This window comes from Dama dama, chromosome 9 (assembly GCF_033118175.1).
Source record: "Dama dama isolate Ldn47 chromosome 9, ASM3311817v1, whole genome shotgun sequence".
NCBI classification, from domain to species: Eukaryota; Metazoa; Chordata; class Mammalia; order Artiodactyla; family Cervidae; genus Dama; species Dama dama.
Window position 1 is genome coordinate 17,384,697 of NC_083689.1, and position 11,361 is coordinate 17,396,057.

Here is an 11,361-nt window from a genome sequence, read left to right on the forward strand (position 1 = left end):
TGATTGCAGCCATGAAATTAAAAGATGCTTACTCCTTGGAAGGAAAGCTATGACCAACCTAGATAGCATATTAAAAAGCAGAGACATTACTTTGCCAACAAAGGTCCATCTACTGAAGGCTATGGTTTTTCCAGTGGTCATGTGTGGATGTGAGAGTAGGACTATGAAGTAAGCTGAGTGCCGAAAAATTGATGCATTTGAACTATGGTGTTGGAGAAGACTCTTGAGAGTCCCCTGGACTGCAAGGAGATCCAACCAGTGCATCCTAAAGGAGATCAGTCCTGGGTGTTCATTGCAAGGACTGATGCTGAAGCTGAAACTCCAATACTTGGGCTACCTCATGTGGAGAGTTGACTCATTGGAAAAGACCCTGATGCTGGGAGGGATTGGGGGCAAGAGGAAAAGGAGGTAACAGAGGATGAGATGGCTGGATGGCATCACCGACTCGATGGACATGAGTCTGAGTAAACTCCGGGAGTTGGTGATGGACAGGGAGGCCTGGTGTGCTTCGATTCATGGGGTCGCAAAGAGTCGGACATAGCTGAGTAACTGAGCTGAACTGATGGCATGATTAGGCAGACCAGATGCCCATGGAAGACAAACCCAGTGTGCAGGGGAAATAGAAATTTAAATGAGAGTTCTATGATGATCAAAATATCCAACAACCTCAACTTCATAAGCCTCTGAGCTGATCTTTGCATTTTGGTGCCCTCCCACTGGCTATCCCAACTGCCCCACAGCCTTGATGGTGAGAAAACAAGGTTCCCCCAATTCCTTCTACCTTCAGTGTCATCCACTGCATTGGCAGTCACTGGGCTGGGCTGTGTCTCTGCTGGAGCAGGGATGAGGGATGCAGCTTGCTTTCCCCTCCCCTACCTGCTCTTGGATGAGTACTGAGGCTTCGGACTGGAGGCAAGATGTACTCAAGTATGGGCCTCCTGGTATAGACAGCAATTCCAGGAGGGTGAGACACACAGGTATCAAACCTATTGAACTTGAGCTGGCTAACTGAAGAGCTGAGAATCACAGGCTTACTTACAGTTATGCAGCCTTGAGACCTCACTGCAGGTGGCACATAATTTGCCAGATTTGTCCAAGGTCTCTCAGTCTCTGAGGACTTGCTAATTTCATGGAGGAAGAAAAGGAGAACAGTGAGAGATTTAGACTTGTCCTCTTCTCAGGGGAGTTTGACCTCTACTCACAGTCTCTGACTTTCACAATGTCTATCTCATCATAATATTCAGACAACTATTTTTTTTCAATTAGAGAAAACAATGTGACTTTTTAATCTGCAGATCCACTGAATCAGTTATGTAATTTAGAGAGATTTACATCTTCTAAAACATGATCTTTTCTATTTCCTTAATTAAGACTTCTGTCTTGGGCAACCTTATTTTTAATTCTATGGTTCTGGTTTAGGGTTTTGGGATATTATGTTTGGAGATTCATGGGTTTTTCTTTTTTCTACTTTGAGTGAGAGTTCCAACTCTAGTTCTAACATTACAGAATTTTAAATTTTAAGTTCTAGTTAATTTAATATTCTAGCTCTAATTTTTCTGTTCAGTAGTTGTATGTTATTGCATGCATGCTCAGTCATCTCTGACTTTTTATGACCTCATGGACTATAGCCCACCAAGCTCCTCTGTCCATGGGATTTCCCAGGCAAGAATACTGGAGTGGGTTGCCATTTCTGCTTCCAGGCAATCTTCCTGACCCAGGGATTGAACCTGGGTCTCCTGTGGCTCCTGCCTTAAAGGCAGATTCTTTACTCACTGAGCCACTGTGATATTTTACACAACTGTGAATTTTGACATATTATCTGGAAACTTGCTAGCTTGCTTGAACACTTCAAGGAGTCTCAGAGAGTCTACATTCAAAGTATAGGTCAGGACTTCAGTCTTATCAAGGTTTAACTAGGATAGTATCTGTTTCCAAGCTCACTTTCATGGTTCTTGGTAGGATTGAGTCCTCTGAGGGCCAGAGGACTCCCTTGGCTTTTTACCATATAGGCCTCTGACAGCGTGGCACCTGGCTTCCATCAGAGCAAGGTGGTCAGTTGGTGGGAGCAGGCTGGCAAGATAAAACCTGAACTGTTCTACATGTTAAAGTTAGAAGGGACAGTCCAATATTTCTCCAAATTCAATTCATTGAACAGAAGTCACTGTATCCAGTCTATACTCAAGGAGACAGATATACAAGGGCATCAATATAGGAGGAAGGGTTCATTACAAGCATCTTTGAAGCTACCCTCACATAGACCTCACACTTTTTCAGGAGCATTGGCTCTAAGAAGAATTGAAACTATAGAGATGTTTCTGTGTTTAGTAGCCTTGTCTCCAACCCATCACAGTATCATCTTTTCAAGAAAAATTCGCTGGAGAAGACCTGGCACAGAGAAGAGTTTGCCCTGTTGTGGTACTTCTGCAGATCCCACCATGCTTCTTCTGGCCATACAGTCAGGAGTCCAGAAGTAGCTTCCTTTAGGCATTGATTACTGAGGGCTGAATACACCTAACATTGGAGCAATATATCCCTCATTTCTGATAGGACATGTATTTTTTTTAATCATTTTACAGTATACAGTTCAATGGCATTAGTATATTTACATTGCTTTGCAACCATCACAACCATCCATCTCCACATCTCCAGAATTTTTTCATCTTCCCCAACTGAAACTCCATGCCCATTAAAAAACACTAACTTCCCCTCCTCCTCCTCCCAAAGCCTCTGGCAACCACCATTCTACTCTCTCTCTCTATGAATTTGACTATTATATCTGTGGAGTCATTCAAATTTTGTCACTTTGTGTCTGGTTATATAATATGACTGGGGAAAAGTTAGATCGAATGGAAGGGGAGTCATTAGAAAGATTGGGAATCAATTTTTCTCTGATAGGTTCTCTCCCATCTACTCTCTTCCATCATCCCCATTTTCCTAGGAAAATTCCAGTTGATAAATGTTTATGCAAGCTTAATATTAACAGTGTCCTGTTTCAATTTCAAAATACTCTGGTTTGGAAATGAAATGAAATAGACATCCCATTTGCTCAAAAATCCTTGAGGAGTAAAAATATATTAGATGCCTTGGTCATTAAGTTAGGGTTTGTGTGCATGTGTGCTAAGTCTCCTCAGTCATGCCTGACTCTTTGAAGCACTATGATCTGTAGCCCACCAAGCTCCTCCCTCCATGGGGATTCTCCAGGCAAGAATACTGGAGTGGGTTGCTATGCCCTCCTTCTGGGGATCTTCCTGACCAGGGATCAAACCCGTGTCTCTTATGTCACCTGCATTGGCAGGCAGGTTCTTTACCACTAGCATCACCTGGGAAGCAAGTTAGGATTTAAATTCACCTAATACATAGGGGAGAAAATCATAGAAAAAGTACATAAGTAGTAAATTTCTCCCTCCCGAGAAAGAGGGAACTATGATTATTCAGTAGATAGAGACAAGACTACCCATGATGAAGAGTCTTGAGTAATGCATGATGAAAATGAAAAGGGCATACTGCTGTGTATGCAGAATTCTGGAAGGGAAAGGACTCATATGAGGTGTCCAAATAAGCTCTCAATTCCATTAAACTTATTCTAAGAAGAAAAAGCTGGAATCAAGATTGCCTGGAGAAATATCAATAACCTCAGATATGCAGATGACACCACCCTTATGGCAGAAAGCAAAAGGGACTAAAGAGCCTCTTGATGAAAATGAAAGAAGAGAGTGAAAAATTTGGCTTAAAACTTAACATTCAGAGAATGAAGATTATGGCATCCGCACCCATCACTTCATGGCAAATAGATGGGGAAACAGTGGAAACAGTGAGAAACTTTATTTTGGGGGGTTCCAAAATCACTTCAGATGGTGACTGCAACCATGAAATTAAAAGACACTTGCTCCTTGGAAGAAAAGCTATGACCAACCTAAACAGCATATTAAAAAGCAGAGACATTGCTTTGCCAACAAGGGCCTGTCTAGTCAAAGCTATGGTTTTTCCAGTAGTCATGTATGGATATGAGAGTTGAACTATAAAGAAGGCTGAGAGCTGAAGAATTGATGCTTTTGAACTGTGGTGTTGAGAAGACTCTTGAGAGTCCCTTGGACTGCAGAAAGATCCAACCAGCCAATCCTAAAGGAAATCAGTACTGAACACTCATTGGAAGGACTGATGCTGAAGCTGAAACTCCAATATTTGGCCACCTGATGTGAAGAACTGACTCACTGGAAAAGACCCTGATGCTGGGGAAGATTGAAGGCAGGAGGAGAAGGGGATGACAGAGGACGAGATGGTTTGATGGCATCAATGTTTTGATGGACATGAGTTTGAGTAAGCTCTGGGAGTTGGTGATGGATAGGGCAGCCTGGCGTGCTGCAGTCCATGGGGTCACAAAGAGTCAGACATGACTGAGTTTCTGAACTAAACTGAAGAGGAAAAAAATGTGTAAGCAAGAAGCAGATCCAGAAAGACACATATATGTTATGGGACTGCAGATCAGAATTTCTTCTTGCACAAGACTGACCTTGCTGCCTTTCCCAGTCCTATGAATAGAAAGAAGATAGCATGGATGTTGACCTTAGGCTATTCTGCTGATAATTCTCCAGAGGACAGTCTTGATGTCCTTGTTCCTCAAGCTGTAGATGAAGGGGTTCAGCATAGGGGTGACCACAGTGTACATCCTGAGGCCACTGCGCCCTTCCTGGGGGAAGATGAGGCAGCAGAGCTGAGATACACACCAAGGCCTGTTCCATAAAATAAGCAAACAACTACCAGGTGAGAGCCACAGGTGGAGAAAGCTTTATACCTCCCGCCTAATGATGAGATTCTCAGAATGGAGGACATAATCTGAGTATAAGAGTAAAGGATCCCTGAGAGTGGAACTCCACCAAAGATTGTACCAATGAAATAGATTAATATGTTATTGGTGGAGGTGTCAGAACAGGCAAGGTTGAGGAGTTGAGAAAGGTCACAAAAGAAATGAGGTATTTCCACTTCTACACAGAAGGTAAGCTGTGACATTACCAAGTAGTGCAACAGGGAGGTCAAAAGACTGACAGAAAATGACACCAGGACCAACAAGCCACAGAGGTGGGGGTTCATGATGACCAGGTAGTGTAGAGGGTGACAGATGGCCACCAACCGGTCATAGGCCATCACTGTCAGAAGGAGACTCTCCAAACATACAAAAAGAGAAAAGACGGTCACCTGAGCTAGGCACCCTGCGTAGGTGATGGATTTGCTGTGTGTCTGGAGATTCTCTAGCATCTTGGGGATGGTGGTGGTGCTGAAACTGACATCAGTCAATGATAGGTTAGAGAGGAAGATGTACATGGGAGTGTGGAGGTGGGAATCAGAGGTGACAGCCAGGATGATGAGCAGGTTCCCAAGCACAGTGACCAGGTACATGGACAGGAAGAGCCCAAAGAGGAGGAGCTGAAGTTCTGGATCATCTGAGAGGCCCAGGAGGAGGAATTCTGAGACACCTGTTAGATTCTGTGGTTCCATGTTGATGGGACACCTTTTGAAAAAGAAGAGAATATTGAATAAATGAATCAGTTGTAGAGGGACCCAGATAAATGTCTATGCTTTGGATTTAAGTGGATCTCAAAGTGTTTAGGCTTGAAGACCATACATCCCACGGTCTTCAGCAATACTTCTTAGCTGTGAACACATATTTTGTTATTGTTGTTCAGTTGCTAAATCATGTTCAACTCTTTGCAACCCCATGGACTGTAGCATGCCAGGCCCCTCTGTCCTCCTCTATCTCCTGGAGTTTGCTCAAATTCATGTCCACTGAGTCAGTTATGCTATCTAACCATCTCATCCTCTGCTGCCTGCTTCTCCTGCTGCCCTCAATCTTTCCCAGCATCAAGGTCTTTTCCAATAAGTTAGCTCTTTGCATTAGGTGGCCAAAGTATTGGAGATTCAGCTTCAGCATCAGTCCTTCCAATGAATATTCAGGGTTGATTTCCTTTAGGATGGACTGGTTTGATCACCTTGCAGCCCAAGGAACTCTCAAGAGTCTCCTCCAGCACCAAAATTCGAAAGTATCCAATCTTTGAAGGATCACGAACGTGTTGTGGTGAAGGGGCTTGCATAAATCAATGAAACTATAAGACATGCCGTGCAGGGCCACCCAAGATGGATGCATCATAATGAAGAGTTCTGACAAAATGTGGCCCACTGGAGAAGGAAATGCAACCCATTCCAGTACTTTTGCTATGAGAACTCCATGGACAGTATGATAAAGCTGGAACACACCTTTATTGACACCCAAAATACTGGCAAGTTTTTTGTACACCTACTTTAAAGGTATGAGGCCAAAGAATTGGAGAGAGGTAATGACAATTTGAGAACAGAACTTAATGAACACAGTAATATATTTGTCCCCTGCTTTTGAAGGAAGTGTATGAAATTGAAAGTATTCTTTTCTCTCTTTTTTAAAAAAACCTGATTAAAGGACACTAAGAAACACTCAAATATACTGTATCTTATCAAAATGCAGTACAAGAAGTTTCCTTGATGTGCATCTTAGTCCTAAAGAGCTAGAATCTTGTTAATTGGATCCTAAATTAAAATGAAATGTTCAGAGATAGCTGCTGCCTCCAAGTCACTTCAGTCGTGTCCGACTCTGTGCGACCCCACAGATGGCAGCCCACCAAGCTCTGCCATCCCTGGGATTCTCCAGGCAAGAATACTGGAGTGGGTTGCCATTTCCTCAGAGAGAGCATTTCTATGCAAATTATCTTCAAGGGTTTTTCCATATTTACTTGGTTTTATGTCATCTATCTTCCATGGAGATAGGGGTGGGTTGTCAGGTCAAATTTCCTTCACATATAACTCAAATACAAATATTTGGCTTTGGTGAGCTTCATATTTTGATAAATATATTTTTGTTGAAAGCATAAAATAATACAGCATCACTGATCCTGATTCTATATGATATGCCAATTATTAAAGAATAATTTGCTTTTAATCAATGCTTATTTTTTTCATTTTTGAAGTGCTATATACTCTTATAGAAAGGTCTGAAGTTGAGTTTGCCTTTTGCTGTTTTTGTTTGTAGTGGCTAATTAAAGCTTCTTAAATATGTCTCTAAATTGTTTTAGTCTTTGCGACACTGTGAATTGTAGTCTGCGAAATTCCTCCGTGGGATTTTCCAGACAAGAATACTTGTGTGGGTTGTCATTTCCTTCACCAGGGGATCTTCCTGACCCAGGGATTGAACCTGCACATCTTGTGTCTGCTGTATTGGCAGGCAGGTTCTTTACCGCTAGCACCACCTGGGAAACTCCAATGTATCTCTTCCTATACATTTGTGAAGGGTTGATTTCTCATTAAATCCAACTCTCTTACACACCGTTGAAAAATTTAAGACCAAAACCTGTTCTCAAATGCTACATTGGTCCTCTCATACCAGCTTTTCAAGTCATTCTTCCTTATTGAGAAATGACATTTCTCCTACATTCATCTTCCTGAAGACAACTCAGGTCTTCATTTCTCCTGACAGGTCAAAACATGATGTAATTTGGGAAAAATCAAAAGGGGAAAAGCTAAATGCTAATATCAGAAAAATAGGGTAAAAATATACTTTCCATCTTGGGCAGGGAAGCTGACAACCCCTGATAAACAGTGGTAAAATATTTAACCTTGTTTCTTGGGATTGAGACTATGTACTTCTTGAAATTTACCAATAAAAGACTTCATAAGAAAAGAAAAACAATACATGAGTAGTTTGTATATTTGTAAAGTTGATATATTAATTGAACTGGACTCAGAGTTGCTCTGATAGCTCAGTTGGTAAAGAATCCACCTGCAATGCAGGAGATCCTGGTTCAATTCTTGGGTCGGGAAGATCCACTGGAGGAGGGATAGGCTAAACTCCAGTGTTCTTGGGCTTCCCTTGTAGCTCAGCTGGTAAAGAATCTGTCTGCAATGCAGGAGTATTGGGTTCGATCCCTGGGTTGGGAAGACCTCCTGGATAAGGGAAAGGCTACCCACTCCAGTATTCTGGACTAGCAAATTCCATGGACTCTATAGTCCATGGGGTTGCAAAGAGTCGGACACAATTGAGTGACTTTCACTTACACTTTCTTTCAAGGTTGCTGTAAAATTTAAATTAAAATAAAGTACTTTAATAGTGGTTTTCAGTGCTAGCTGATTAATCTTTTTGATCCTTTTGAGTTTTTAAAATTTAACTATGGATAGACCACAGCCTAGAGCCAATTAGATCAGAATCTCTACCTGTAGCCCTTTGGGCATGCTGACCAGGTGGCACTAGTGGGAAAGAAACTGCCTGCCAATGCAGGGGACACAAGAATCCCTGAGTCAAGAAGATCTCATGGAGTAGAAAATGGCAATCCACTATAGTGTTCATGCCTGGAGAATTCCATGAACAGAGGAGCCTGGTGGGTGACAGCCCATGGGACCACAAAGAGTCAGACATGACTGAGCACCTAAACACACACACACACATCTAGCCTGGGTAAGAACCATTACCAGTATATTAACTGTTGCATTAATGTTATGTATTATTACTATCTTTACTACCAGATTAAAATATCAGTATTTAATAATAATCACTTTAGAACTCATATTTATTACTGATAAAACCTGAGGATTTCTAGCTATTTCTGCATGATCTTATTCCCTTGAACTTCAATTGCCCAAAGGTAAACATTGTCATGAATATGGTATATGCATTTTCCTTTCAGTTCAGTTCAGTTCAGTTGCTCAGTTGTGTCCGACTCTCTGTGACCCCATGAACCACAGCACGCCAGGCCTCCCTGTCCATCACCAACTCCTGGAGTTCACCCAAACCCGTGTCCATTGTGTTGGAAATGTCATCCAACCTGTCATCCCTTTCTCCTCCTGCCCTCAATCTTTTCCCAGCATCAGGGTCTTTTCCAATGAGTCAGCTCTTTGCATCAGGTGGCCAAAGTATTGGAGTTTCAGCTTCAACAACAGTCCCTCCAATGAACACCCAGGACTGATCTCCTTTAGGACGGACCGGTTGGATCTCCTTGCAGTCCAAGGGACTATCAAGAGTCTTCTCCAACACCACAGTTCAAAAGCATCAATTCTTTGGCGCTCAGCTTTCTTTATAGTCCAACTCTCACATCCATACATGGCCATTAGGAAAACCATAGCCTTGACTAGACAGACCTTTGTTGACAAAGTAATGTCTCTTCTTTTTTATGTGCTGTCTAGGTTGGTCATAACTTCCCTTCCAAGGAGCAAGCGTCTTTTAATTTCATGGCTGCAATCACCATCTGCAGTGATTTTGGAGCCCAGAAAAATAAAGTCAGCCACGGTTTCCACTGTTTCCCCATCTACTTGCCATGAAGTGATGGGACTGGATGCCATGATCTTTGTTTTCTGAATGTTGAGATTTAAGCCAACTTTTCCACTCTCCTCTCACTTTCATCAAGAGGCTCTTTAGTTCTACTTCACTTTCTGCCATAAGGGTGGTGTCACCTGCATATCTGAGGTTATTGATATTTCTCCAGGCAATCTTGATTCCAGCTTGTGCTTCCTCCAGCCCGGCATTTCGCATCATATACTCTGCATATAAGTTAAATAAGCAGGGTGACAATATACAGCCTTGACGTACTCCTTTCCCAATTTGGAACCAGTCTGTCATTCCATGTCCAGTTCTAACTGTTCATTCCTGACCTAAATATAGGTTTTTCAACAGGCAGGTCAGGTGGCTTGGTATTCCCATCTCTTTTAGAATTTTCCACAGTTTGTTGTGATCCACACAGTCAAAGGCTTTGGTGTAGTCAGTAAACAAGAAATAGATTTTTTTGTCTAAAACTCTGTTTTTTCAATGATCCAGCGGATATTGGTAATTTGATCTCTGGTTCCTCTGCCTTTTCTAAAACAACTTGAACATCTGGAAGTTCACAACTCAAGTATTGCTGAAGCCTGGTTTGGAGAATTTTGAGCATTACTTTACTAGCATGTGAGATGAGTGCAGTTGCAGTTATGAGGTAGTTTGAACATTCTTTGGCATTGCCTTTCCTTGGGATTGGAATGAAAATTGACCTTTTCCAGCCCTGTGGCCACTGCTGAGTTTTCCAAGTTTGCTGACATTTGCTAAATCAAATCCCTTACGACTATACAGTGGGAGTGAGAAATAGATTTAAGGGACTAGATCTGATAGAGAGAGTGCCTGATGAACTATGGATGGAGGTTCGTGACATTGTACAGGAAACAGGGAGCAAGACCATCCCTAAGAAAAAGAAATGCAAAAAAGCAAAATGGCTGTCTGAGGAGGCCTTACAAATAGCTGTGAAAAGAAGAGAGGGGAAAGACAAAGGAGAAAAGGAAAGATATACCCATTTGAATACAGAGTTCTGAAGAACAGCAAGGAGAGATAAGAAAGCCTTCCTCAGTGATCAATGCAAAGGAATAGAGGCAAACAATAGAATGGGAATGACTAGAGATCTCTTCAAGAAAATTAAAGATACCAAGGGAACATTTCATGCAAAGATGGGTTCAATGAAGCACAGAAATTGTATGGACCTAACAGAAGCAGAAGATATTAAGAAGAGGTGGCAAAAACACACAGAAGAACTATACAAAAAAGATCTTCATGACCCAGATAACCACAAAGGTGTGATCACTCACACTCACCTAGAGCCAGACATCCTGGAATGTGAAGTCAAGTGGGCCTTAGGAAGCATCACTACAAACAAAGCTAGTTGGGGGTGATGGAATTCCAGTTGAGCTACTTCAAATCCTGAAAGATGATGCTGTGAAAGTGCTGCACTCAATATGCCAGCAAATCTGGAAAACTCAGCAGTGGCCACAGGACTGGGAAAGGTCAGTTTTCATTCCAATCCCAAAGAAAGTCAATGCCAAAGAATTTTCAAACCACCTCATGATTGCACTCATCTCACACGTTAGCAAAGTAATGCTCAAAATTCTCCAAGCCAGGCTTCAACAGTATGTGAACTGTGAACTTCCAGATGTTCAAGCTGGATTTAGAAAAGGCAGAGGAACCAGAGATCAAATTACCAACATCTGTTGAGTCATCAAAAAAGCAAGAGAGTTCCCAAAAAACATCTACTTCTGTTTTATTGACTACACCAAAGCCTTTGACTGTGTGGATCACAACGAACTGTGGAAAATTCTGAAAGAGATGGGAATACCAAGCCACCTGACCTGCCTGTTGAAAAACCTATATTTAGGTCAGGAATGAATAGTTAGAACTGGACATGGAATGACAGACTGGTTCCAAATTGGGAAAAGAGTACGTCAAGGCTGTATATTGTCACCCTGCTTATTTAACTTATATGGAGAGTATATCATGTGAAATGCTGGGCTGGATGAAGCACAAGCTGGAATCAAGATTGCTGGGGGAAATAT

General features: G+C 42.0%; 1 pseudogene; it reads right to left on the reverse strand.

Annotated features, from left to right (window-relative positions):
• Positions 1–4,564: 4,564 nt before the first annotated feature.
• On the reverse strand, positions 4,565–5,550 carry LOC133061246 (olfactory receptor 7E178-like; annotated as a pseudogene).
• Between the last annotated feature and the right edge of the window lie 5,811 nt (positions 5,551–11,361).